Raw genomic sequence first — 13,301 nt, forward strand, 5'->3', positions numbered from 1 at the left:
AAGTCAGCTGGGGTCATAGGATCCCAGCAAGATAAGCATCCAGTTTCATCTTGAAGGTGTTCAATGAAGGCGCTTGAACCACCTCCGGTGGCATGCTGTTCCAGACCTTGGGGGCTCGGACAGTAAAGAAGTTCTTCCTTATGTCCAGCCTGAAACGATCTTGAAGTAGTTTGTGACCATTTGACCTAGTCGTCATCCCTTGGGGCGCTCTGGTGAACAAACGTTCCCCCAGATGCTGGTGGTCACCCCTGATAAACTTGTAATTTGTTGCCTCAGGATCAGGCCTGAGAGACTGGAGGCAGAGTGTTTTTTGGTGAGGAATGTGGCCCCACGGTAGTTGGGTTTGGTTGTCTTTGATAGAGTCTGGTGTGCAGCTTGTGGGGGTACTGGAGAGAGTTGGCAGGTTTTGTGTTTTGAGCTGTAGGAAGTTGGCTTCAGTTCTGGTGATGAGGTTAGGTGCTTGTGTGAATGTACAAACCATTTTTCAGAGCTGGGCCTGTGAACTGCACTTCATCAGCCTCCTAGGTGGTAGGTACAGAAACGCATGGACTCCATATACACAGTGGAGTTCTGGCACGCTGCGACCTGGCTCCCCAGGCACCTCGGCACTTTTACCTGCGCTGTTACATCCCCCACCCAGCCTGTCCCTCCCCCCCCGATGCCTCCATTTCCATTTTCACTGACTGGCTTTCTTGCCTGCATTGCATGCCAGCCTCTGGCTTCTTTACTATTCCTTTCATCCAGGACCAACTGCAGGTACTTCCTCAGCCTAACAAAGGGGTTTTCAACCCTAAAGCTTCCAAAGATACGTTTTTTTAAGTACTCCCTTTTTTTCATAATACACATATAGAGATAAAAACACAAGGTGTTACTCATCACACACCATGAGTAACATTCTATGTCCAACACAACGCAACACAACATCTTTACTTCTTGCTGTCAGTTCCTTTATAAAACGACAGGCTCTGTGACGGTTCAGTTTGGGAACCTTTGATGCTGCTGCTGCTGGTGTTGAGCCAGCTAAGTTATTGTACCTGTTGTCACGTAAAGTGGTGGACCGGCCATGAGGCTGTAGGGGAGGAGGAGGCCTCACTGGGGCACACTGCCGTGTTGTGCAGCGGCCCCAGACACAGGTGCCAGGAAGGGCTCACCTTAACACACACACAGTGTCACCCACCCACATCACGAGTTTTGCCTGTTAGCAGCCAGAGGTGCAGGGCCCCAGAAGACAGACTTCCCCAGCGAGACACACACACAGCTGGCAGGCTTCGTGGCCTGAGCAGGGGCCACCACCCCTGCAGTTTTCAGCCCGCTGCGCCTTAACACACGGTGTCATCTGTCATGAGTTCTGCCTGTCAGCAGCTTGAGGTGCAGTTCCCCTCAAACCCCTGCACCTATCTTCTTGAAACTCGGCGTGCTTCGTGGCCTCACCAGGGGCTACCACCCCTGCAGTTTTCACCCCTCTGTGGTGTAACACATAGACATGACATGAGCTTTGCTTTCAAGAATTTGGGGTGCAGTTCCCCCCAAACCCCAGCACTGATTTTGAAACTTGGCAGGCTTCATGCTCTCAGCAGAGGCTACCACCCCTGCAAGTTTCACCCAAATCAGAGACAAAACAACAAAGTTATAGATATTTAATTGATCCCCCATTATACCCTATGGCCGGATCTCTGAGGCGGCTCCGAAGTTTCGGAGCTGCTTTGGCTGGATCGAGGCAGCAAACCGATCCAGAGCTCTGGATCAGATCGCTGACATCTGAAGCAGCTGGATCTGAAGCCGGATTGAATACCTGCCTACTCACATAGGCCTACAGAGCTGCATCAATGCCATTCTAGAAAACACTGGTGAGACCTCCTCTGGGCTGGGACATATAGCACTGATCATCCATGTTCAGAAAAATTATTTCAGATCGGAGATAGGCAGAGGAATGGGGGACCAAACCTATGAGAGTAGAATAAAAGACCCTGGCTGTTCAGGCTGGCAAAACAAAGGGTCAGAGGAGATATGATTGCACTCTGTGAATATACCAGTCAGGTAAACACTAGAGAGGGAAAATAAGTAATTAAGATAAAGAACAATGTTGGCATAAAAATGTGCATAATTATTTTGTGATGAAATTTAGGCTGCAAATTAGAAGAAGGTTTCTAACCATCAGAGGAGTAAGGATCTGGAAGCGTCTTCCAGTGGGTTTAGTGGGGGCAGACACCTATCTATTTTAAGACAGAACTTGATAAGTTTATGAATGAGATTACATGATGTGACTGCTTGCAATAGCAGGGAACTGGACTTGATTACCCAGGAGGTTCCAGTTCCTGTATCTTGGCGAGTTACTATTATACAGAACTGCACCTCCATCTCATTCAATTATAATCTTATTTGATATTACAGTACCTAATAATCCTTTTCATCCCTAACTAAGGTGCCTTTCTATCCCTTTGAATTAAATTTCAGATATAACATCCTAACTGAGGATTACAAAGCTATATAAATTTTTATTTTCCCCCCCCAACTCATGTAGAGTTTGTTGTGGATATTATCATTTTCAAAGGCAAATTTCTTTAGGGACCAAGAGTTCTCTGAATATAAATTAAGTGTTTATGGTACAATCTTATTAACAAATAATGCTTTCCTTATTTATTGTAATTGTTTAAATAGCTTCTAATGAATTTTTTGGCCTTGTGAAGCGATCAGCTTGGAATGATTTTTCCCTCCTATGAAAATATTTGAATACAAACAAAGTCTGCCAGTGTGTTCAATTACAGGAGTGTAGGGAGCTAAAGGGATTATAAGTACTAGGAGTATATTAATGTAGCTTTCCAGCTCAGTTTCTTCCACCAGAGACAGAATAAAGTAAGCAAAAAAGCCCTGAAGAAAGACCTTTATTATTGGAATGGCTTCTTATATGATCATTAAAAAAAATAAGCTCAACTTGCTTTATATCCACAAATCCAAAGTCCTGCTGGCTCTGAAAATAAAAATATATTAATAACTTGCTGCTTTGCAAACTAATTGAGATGTAGCAGGAAGATTACTTTTCATAGATGTGATGTACTTGGTGTGCAAGTGATCACGTTTGGCCATACTACAACCAGAGCCACCGCGCTAATGATATTGCTGAAAGTTGTTGTAGCATTTATTAGTAGTGAGCTACTCTACATAAGGTTACTTTAAAGTCCTTGAAAATGCAACACTATTGCTCTGAGGGAGAATCCCTTCCACCTTCACCCAGAGCAGACTCTTGAGAAAAATCTCAGTAGAGAAACAAAGGAGAAATTTCAGCGGGGATATAAATAACATGCCTCCCCAAAGTTCGTTACAGCTTCTTGCAGGCTCCACTGAAAATGTATCGACAACACTTTTTAGAGGAGGGAAATGATAACTGGGTTTTCAATTTTCATTTTTTTACCACAAGTGTTGTAAAGAATATTTGTTTGTTTGTTTGTTTAAGCCCCAGATACTGGTGTCATATTTGTACCTGAGAATTAAAGCTCCCAGGTTAAGAAAAGCGTGTTTCTAGCTCTCATGGTTGCGTTCTAAGGCTTTAAAAGTGACCCTCCTCAACTCTCTAAGATCAGTCACAGATAAAAAGAGCTCAAGAGCTTTTAAAGAGCTTCTAAAATGTTACAATATTTAAGATGATACAATGACTAGGGAGTTGACTCTGATTTGGCAGTACTATGAAGGCAACAACAGTGCATACATCTGCATTTATGAACCCAACTGAAGTTACCCATTTGTTTGTCTGCAGGGCTAGTGTCTGCTGTTACTTGCACATTCTCCCTGGCAAGAGGCTTTTCGGCACATCTGTTGCAAATAGGGCTACAGATAACCACCTGGGGAGCTATTGCATGCTCCTTAAGAAAGGGGGTGAGGAAGAAACATGCACAGATCTGAAGATTTTGCGCTTGTTTGGTTTCAGTTCTTCAGGCACAGCCCTGTGTCCTGCAGCAGCTTTTCTCTCCAGTCAGCTGGAGATTCATGAAGGTAGTCAGGTATTCTTCATGACAAAGGCACAATTATCTCTTAGCTCTAAACAATATTTTAAAATAATCCAGAAACTGATTTTATTCTTTGTGGGTATGAGGATCGTGAACTATGAGGATCTATTTGGCACTACTGCTTACAACTCAGTTTCTGGTGCTGTTAAGCCATACTTGCATTCCTCTTAACCTCCACTTGTTCCAGAAGTCTTTCTTCCTCCTTTATAAATGCCAAGTATGCTTCACATTCTTCCTTAAGGTTTGTGTTTAGCATAAAGGCTGACATTTGTGTGTCTAACTCACACGGATCTTGGCCTCAGCCTTTTACTCCTTGTTGAAATTCTGATTTATTCAGAAAACAGTTTATCTCTAACAATATTATGCTCCTTATTTGTCTTAGTGGAGCTGACAGGATCAGCAAAACAGTTTTGCAAAGATAAATAAGACATTTTCAAGGTAATTAGCTTGTCAGCATTGGAAGTGCCTGGAGGGGAACAGTCTGGTGAGCTAAGAACACCACCAGGAACCAGGAGCTCTAGAGTCATAATCCCATTTCTAACTCCCTCTGTAGGGCCTCTGCAGTAAAGTAGCCTCTCTTGGGGCCAGTTTCTCATTTATAAAAAGACATAATACCATATCTTCTAGGAGTGTCTAAGAATCAGTTAATGGATATATCTATAGTGCACTGAAGTAAAAAATGGTATATATGTAAATGCAAAAACGCTTCTTTTTTAATGTTCTGATTCCTTCACTCAAAGGCAGTCTTATCATTTTATACCTAAAATTATGTTATGAGGGTATTGAGATTATAGGTTAATAATACCAGAGTCAGGGAATAATAGCATGTTGCATATGCATCCTCAACTCTACTCCTTGTGCCTATTCTTCCCGTGCTTTCTGTAATTGTATAACCACAATTTATCAGTAATACAGTAGCCCTATCATACAGTTTTCATGCCATGTTTTCTAATATTGTATATAACTGCACATGCTGAACAAAGAGTCCATTGAAATCATTTATATTATCATCACAGCATGTATTAAAGTTGTGCCCAATGTCTTCATCCAGGGTTGAGGCCAGGCTGTGCTAGGTACTGTACAAGCAGAAAGGTACAAATGTTTCTTTTATGAACAGCAACCTAATTAGGGCAAAACCACAATGAAGAGAAATTGTGACAATCTGGAACCACAAAAGAGCTCATACTCCAAAGCACGGCCCTTTCAACCATAGACACAACTTTATATGTTTTTTCTACATACCTCAAAGTACCAGGCATGACTCACGAACACTGTGATGGTGGGACGGATAGAGTGTCCTACAGGAGTGCAGGGGGGTCCCCCGCACGCTCGGCAGCGAACCCGGAAGTGGACCAGAAGTACTTCCAGTCTGCTGCTAAACATGTGGGGGACCCCGCCGCACCCCCCCCAGCTCGGCAATCAGCCGCAGGGGGACCCCAGGTGCCTCCCCAGACCCAGGAGGCACCAGTCACCGAGCCAGGGGGGTGGGGGATCCCCCACATGCTCCATGGCAGACCCAAAAGTGGACTGGAACTACTTCCAGTCCACTTCTGGGTCTGTCGCTGACTGCGCAAGGGACCTTCCCACACTCCTGTGGGACACTGCATTTGCCCCACCACCACACCATTCATGAGCTGTGCCTGGTACCTCGAGGTACGCAGAAAAAACATATAAAGCAGTGTCTATGGCCGAATTGTCAAATCTCTCCGAATCAAATCGGAGGCTTCTGGTTCGATTCAGAGAGATTCATGGGTCCCCTGATTTGATTTGGATTCAGAGATTCAGCCGCCAAATCAGGTCAAATCTCCAAATTGAATCAGCGACTGAAGCTTCACACAACCCTATTGGTTTTCTCTTCATGCAGTCTCAACACTGCTGGTACAGTCTCTGCCAGTGCTCCTGCCACCTGGTGTGGCCTCCTATTTCTCCACCTCCTCAACTCTCCAATTTCAGGTAAAAACAATTTTTTCCCTTGCCAGCACTTCTTAACTTTTTCCTCCATCTTTGTTACCTTTAAAATCTGTAAGTGTATTTAACCTTGTAAAGATGTTGGAATACTGCTGAGATGAAAGACACAATAGCTTCAGTCTGAACAAACTGTGCTTGATTGATGTAAGCAGGGCTTTAAACTAGATTCCACTGGAGATGGTGATCAAAAAGCAATCAGTCCAGAGGGGAAAATACTTTATGAAGCAGCTCAGCTCTGGGAAAGGGCCAGAGAGATATAGGACTACAACAGGTGGTGCAAAAGGGAAGTTAGTAGGTCAAAAGGCAAAATATGTCTGATGTGTGTATACAAATGCAAGACGTGTGGGGAATAAACACGATAAGCTGGAAGCTTCAGCCTGTGAAAAAAAGATTAGCATCACTGAGATTGGTAGGACAGCTTTATGATTGCAATGTCAACATTGAGGTTTACACTCTGCTTGGGAAGGACAGGGTTGGGAGAAATAGTGGTGGCGTTGCCTTGTACGCTTGAATAAAAACACGTACATTTGTTGCCTGGTTCAAGAAAAAGACGACAGAAAAGCAGAATGCATTTGGGTGAAGATGAAAGATGCAGCACTGATATCATGGCGGGGATTTATTATAGGCCACCTAATCAGAAAGAGGAGATGGAGGCACTCTTCAAGCAGGTGACAAATCTATTCAAAAGCTATGGGATGGTATTGATGGGAAACTTCAATTTTCTTGACATCTATGGGACATCTACTGGCCAGTTCCTAACTTGTGTAGAAGACAACTTTCCCATTCCAGGAAGTAGAGGATACAATTGGGATCATCTGTCTTGTATTTTGTCCTGACTAGAGGGAAGAACTGGTGGAATATGTGAAGGTGATGGGGAACCATGAGGTTAGCAAAATTAGGAGGCTAAATTTAAAAAAGGTGGATTAAATCTAACTCAAGGAGCTCATAGCATGGTGTCATGACAGGATAGATTGAAGAATAAAGGTGCCCAGGAAGGCTGGGAGCTTCTAAAGGGCACAGTATTGGAAACCCAAGAAACTGTCCCAACGTGATGGAACTACAAGCAGAATGGCAAGAGATCAATGTGGCTACACAAGGAGCTTCTAAAATGCCTCAAATGCAACAGGAAAGGAAGACTTACAAGAAAGTTACCAAAAAAGTGTACTAGGAAATAGCCAGAACCTGCAGGAACAAGATCAGGAAGGCAAAGTTAAAGAATAAGCTGTGAATGAAGGAGGTTAAAGACAACAAGGTTCTGTAAATATGTTAGCCAGAAGAGAAGGACCAAGGAAACCGTGGGTCCTCTGCTAACAAACCAAGGGAAACACCTAATCAAAGATGCAAAGGAGGAGGACCTACTCTTTTGACTCAGTCTTCACACACAAAAAAAAATTAAGCTGCAACCAGACACGTAATACGGATTATCTGGCTAAGGAAGGGGGCAAGCTGAGGGAGGAGATAACAAAAGAGACAGTCACAGAGCTTTTGTTGGGTATGAATGAATTCAGGCAGCAGGGATAGATGAACTTCATTCCAGGGTACAGGAGTAACTGGCAGAGGAGATCTCGGAGTCTTTGGCAATGATCTTTGTGAAGTTGTGGGAGATGGGCCAGGTGCCAGAGGACTGGAAAAGGGCCAGGGTAGTGCCCCTTTTTAAAAAGTGCAAAAATAAGGACCCAGGGAACTACAGACCATTTAGCCTCACCTCAATACCTGGGAAGTTACTGGAGCATATCCTAAGGCCATTTGCAAGCACCTGGAGGAAAGGCTGATTACAAGCAACCAGTGTGGATTTTTGAAAAACAAATGATGTCCAAGAAAATTGATCTTTCTTTGACTAGAGTGGATGAAGGGAATGCTGTGGATACAATGTAGCCGGACTTCAGCAAGGCTTTTGACAAGGTCTTACAAGACATTCTCATAAACAAATTGAAGAAATGTGGTCTACATAAAACTGCTGCAAGGTGGATAGATAGCTGGTTCAATAGATGCAAGCAAGGGGTAATTATTAATGGGTCCATGTCAGAATGCCACAAGGTTTTGAGTGGAGTCCCACAGGTTTCTGTCCTAGCCCTGGTGCTGTTCAACATGTTTATCACCAATCTGGAGGCTAGCATAGGAAACTTCTTGAGCAAGTTTGCAGATGACATGAAACTGGGAAGGACTGCAAAAACATCAGAGGATGTGAGTGCAATTTTGAAGGATCTCAACAGATTGGAAAGTTGGTCATAGCTATCAAGATGAAGTTCATGTGGACAAATGCAAGGTGCTTGGGAAGAATAATCAAAAACACAAATATAAAATAGGTGACACTTGGTTGGATAGCAGCACTATGGGAAAGGACCTGGGCATCTTGGTAGATCACAGACTCAATAGGAGTCTGCAGCGTGATGCAGCCACACAAAAGGCAAATGCAGTTTTGGGATGCATCAATAGAAGCATTAGGTGTAAGACACAGGAGGTGATAGTGCCTCTCTACTCAGCACTAGTTAGGCCTCATCTGGAGTAGTGTGTGCAGATCTAGGCTCCCCATTTTAAAGAGAACATGGAAAAGTTAGAGAGGGTCCAGAGGCAGTCAACAAAGATGATAAAGGGTTCGGAAAGCAAGTTATATGAGAAGAGGCTGAAGGTGCTAGGCATGCTCAACTTGTGGGAAAGGCACTTAAAAGGGGACATGATAACCATCAAATACTTGAAGGGCTGCCATAAAGAAGAGGGAAAGGACCTTTTCTCTCTTGCTGCAGAGAAGAAGATGCAGACCAATGGCTTGAAGTTGCAGCAAAGTAAGTTTAGATTGGATATGCAGAAAAACTTCTTCACTGTTAGTGCAGTGAGGCAGTGGAATAGACTGGCTAGGGAAGTTGTGGACTCTCCATCACTGGAAGTGTTCAAGAAGAGGTCAGTGGTCTGGGACAATCTACGTGTGGCTATGCCTATGCTCTACTATGGGGATTTTCTATGCTTGTGGGGCTTGCCGGTTGCTCCTTTCTGCTACCAGTGTCTGGGTGTTTTTAAGCCTCCTTTGGAGGCATTGGGTGTTGCCTACAGCCAAAGCTGAGGGCTTTGACTGAGCTGTGCCCATGTGCATGCAGGGCCCAAAGCCAGAGGTTCCTGGCTAGAAGGTCTTGCCCCTCTGCTCAGGGTCAGACTGATAACCATATTCAGGGTCAGGAAGTAATTTTACCCCATGGTTAGACTGCCTCCATATGTAGCAGGAGGCATGGGATCTCTTGAGCATATACTGCCATTTCATAGAGGCAGGACAGTGGTTGCCACAGTTCCCCTGCTTTACCTGTGGCAGGATAGGGTGGTAGGTCTGTGTTGTGTCAGGGTTTATGTAAAGTTTATATTATGGCTTGTATGGGGTGGTTTACATAGGGATGATCCTGCCTCAAGCAGAGGGTTGGACTAGAGGAGCTCTGGAGGTCCCCTCCAGCCCAACTTCTCTGTGACTCTACATTGGACTGAGGGTGAGGTGGTCTAAAGGGCTGAACTAATCTACATCATAAACAATGCACACCTGGTTACCCACATCTTCATGGAGCTGCTCCACCACCCCAGGATCACTGTAGAAAGAGGAGCATTATAGTCACACCCCTTATATGAAGGTGATGTAGAGCATTCGTTGACATTGGGGAAATCCCAGCTATCCAGTTTACAATGTACTTTCACGTTTTGTACTGCTAGAGTAGGGCTGGAATATGCTAAATTGAAAAGCGATTTGTAGCCCCGACACTGGGTTCAGTTCAGCTGGACTGGAGGATCTGACCTGTGGTACAATACATCTGTATTTCACAATTTGTTGCAAGGTGAAGTTGAAGTATGTTTACATGGTTAAATAATACCAAAGATGAAGGGAATGTTAGCAAAGGAGAAAATATTTTCAGAATAGATTCTAACGCAAAGTAAAAGTTGCATCTTATGAAAGGAAATTAAGACGGGCACTGCAAGGAAAAGCTCTCATCACAGAAAGTGAAGTTTTTAAATAAATATTTTATGAAGGGACAAGTCATGAGACAGAGAAACTTTCCCTTGTCATTTCAAATCAAGCCTAATTTATTCCTGACTGAGAATTACAGTTGGATGATATTTGGTGGTCCCAGTTCAGTTTTCTTGGGGGCAAATGTACCTCCACTATATTTTTATACTGATTTGCAGTCCTCCTGGCTACCGCAGCAGAAGGATAAGAGTGTGATTAAAAATGTGTAGACATACAGGTTGTAGCCAGGTTGGTCTAAGGACATAGGCAGACAAGGTTCTTTGGGTAAATCTGATATCTTCTTTTAGACCAACTCAAATAATTGAAAAAAATTCTTCTTTGCAAGCTTTCGGGTATAAATACCCTTCGTCAGGCTGAGGAAGCCTCTGTAGTTGGTGTGCGCTCTTCGTGGATGGAACACTAAGAATGTGTGGCAAATACTGTACAAACAAGGAGAGGCTCTTAAAAGCCCCAAAATGAGTTGTGAATGGAAGTGCCATTAAAACGCATTGGGACTTTGTGTCTCTAATTCATTTTGGTGCTTTGGAAAATCTAATCCTAAAATGACACAGACTTTGTCCTGAGGTTTCTAGAGATGAAAGTAACAAAAGAACAAGCAAGCATATGGTGGAATCTGTCATCATTACGACTTGTTCATTCTTCGTATGTACCTGTTGCTGTTTCCTATTACATAGGGCTTCTCTGAAAAGAGAACTGGGCTTCAAGAAAGATATGTATTTGCAGGAGATTTCAAGGAGGGGGTGGAGGCATGGCAGACAAAAACAGGAAGTTATATGTAAAATTGTGTTTAGAAACTGAGGTAAAATTCTTCCCTCGAGTCTTCCTCTGGATCAGGATTAGGGCAGAAGATGTAGTTTAGACAGCCAGTGTGCTTGTTTTGCAAACAATAGTGTCTCATTAACTTGGCACCTTCTCCAGCATGAAATGATGGTAACTAAAAAGCCAAACAATTCTAAAGCAAATGCAATAAATGAATAAATAATTTGCGTGAATCTTTTGTCTTATTTTCTGTTTAAGTCTTACTAGCTTCTCTCAGTAAAACTTATCTAAGTAGAGGCAGCAAGACAGGCTGATTTTGAGAAGCAGAATTTAAAGAGCCATTGAGTTACTTTGTATTGGTATAATTTGTATTTTCAGAGTAGTGTGGCCAGAGTCCCAAGTTTTCCCAATCCAGGTTCCTTGCTTGTATCAAACACAAGGGAAGGGAGGGTGTTCAACAGCTGCTGAGAGCAGCTCTGCTCGGGTGCAGCTGCTCCTCTGGCTAAGAGCAAGTAGATCTAAGTAATTAAAAACTGAGTTGTGGGCACATGACTATACAGAGAGAGTTTAGACTAGGGGTGGGCAATTATTTCACCTAAAGGGTCACTTAATGAGTTTTGATGAGCTGTTGAGGGTTGTACACATAAAATTAATGGTGAAGATAACATTTAAACAAAATATAGATGCATACCAAATCAAATCATAAAAATAAAACATTATAAAATATTTTATTTAAAAAATTAATGTGTCTTGATTTATGTTTTGTTGAATAGCGTATGCAAGAGGGAAGACACTCGGCCAAGGTAGGACACCGCCACCCCAGCAGAGCCCTGCTGCCACCCAGCCACCTCTGCAATCATGAGGGAGCTCCTGCTTCAGCCTACACCCCATGCCCCTTGAGCTGCCTGCACCCCATGCCTTCCCATCCACACTTGCCCCCACATAGCCTGGGGAAGCCCAGTGGCCCCCTCCAGCCTGCTCCAGTTCCCTGTCCCAGACAGGATGGCAACAGTGCTGGCTGCATTCGGGAGGCAGCAGGTGGCTGGGCCAGCTCAGTGGCTGCAGGTGGCAAAAAAGGTGGGGCTGGGGCTAGGGCTCTGCTGTTGGGAGGCACTGGGGAAGCTTCACCACCTTTGGGCACAAGTGTGGAGCACCTGCTGCACAGTCCTAGTGCCTGGGGCGGCTCCCACTAGCTCTGAGACGCATAGACACGAGGCACTGCCCGCCCAGCCCAAGTTGGGGTGCTGGGGCCAGAGTGCGACTCGCCCAGGGCCTGCCACGTGGAGCTGGGCAGGTGGGCCTGCTTCCACCCAGGGTGGCACCACTGGGGCTTAAGTGCAGCTTGCACAGGACCTGCTGTGTTGTGCCAGGCAGGCGAGGCTGCTTCTGCTCAGCATCCCTTGCGGTGCCAGCAGAGCCGCCACCTGCCCGCTTGCAGGAGTCAATCGGTGGGTCAGACAGAACCCGCGGGTAGTATTTTACCCACCCCTGGTTTAAACAGATGTTGGGGTATTAACCGGAAGGGGCTTGCTTCAGCATGGGTTAAAAGCCAGGATGCACTGATTTGGCAGGAGTCACCGTTGTTATATGTAGCCCAATACAGGACTTTCCCAAGTGTCTGGGCGTTTTTGAAGAAGTGCTGTTAATGTGAGGGGGTTTCCTTGGGGGCAGCGCTGGCAAGCAGGGTGGAGCCTGCGTTCCTCCTCACGCTCTCGTGCTGGTGTAACTCTCTTGCTGGCTGGACTCACCAGTGGCGTTTTGGCTGGATTGATTTTTCTCCCAACAGCGTTTCCTTGCAGGAGTCTTGGTACTTGCTACTGCTTGGCAGAGCACGGCCGTGTAATAGATGGAGATAGATCAGGATAATGCTGGTTCCCTCGTTCCAGTAAAGCTCCTTGTCCAGTACCAGAGGAAAGCGACTGCAGTGTTTTTCCACCATCAGCAGACAACACCAGGTCCCTGTTCAGCGCCAGGTGACTGCAGAGGGCTCTGCCTGTGGGCGGGATGGCCGGCGGGAGGAGCTGCCTTGGTGGGAAGGTGTCCGGGATGAATCCAGTGCTGTCTACATGGGTCATGAGATCTCCCTTGCAGGAGGCTTTTGAGTACAGCTGAGGCCCATCGGGGAGGTTGAAACAGGGGCGATCCTGCCCCGAGCAGGGGGGATGCGACAGCCTCCTGGGGGCCCTCCCCTCCCTGCCGTGCTATGAAATGGGAGCCACCATGATGGGAGACTCCTGCGATTGGGAGCGGGCGGTCAGAGGCCAGCGGCCCAACTGCGCTTCGTCTCCGGTCCCTTCCCGCAGCGGGCGTCTGCCCCGGGGGGCACCGGGACCCCCAGCTGTGCACGGGGCGGCTCCCTGCCCCACAGCACCCGGGGGGCGCCTTCCTCACAGCTCATCTCCCTTCATTAGTACCGGCTGCTGACGAGGTGGGACACTCAGCACCCACACCCCCCCACTCACCTCAGTGAACCCCCCTTACCTCAGTGACACCCCAACACCTGTGACCCCCCACACCTAACTGTCTCCCAACATTACCTCAGTGACCCCCCCACACGCCTAAATGACCCCCAA

Source organism: Alligator sinensis, unplaced genomic scaffold (genome assembly GCF_000455745.1).
Source record: "Alligator sinensis unplaced genomic scaffold, ASM45574v1 scaffold916_1, whole genome shotgun sequence".
In the NCBI taxonomy this organism is placed as follows: domain Eukaryota; kingdom Metazoa; phylum Chordata; order Crocodylia; family Alligatoridae; genus Alligator; species Alligator sinensis.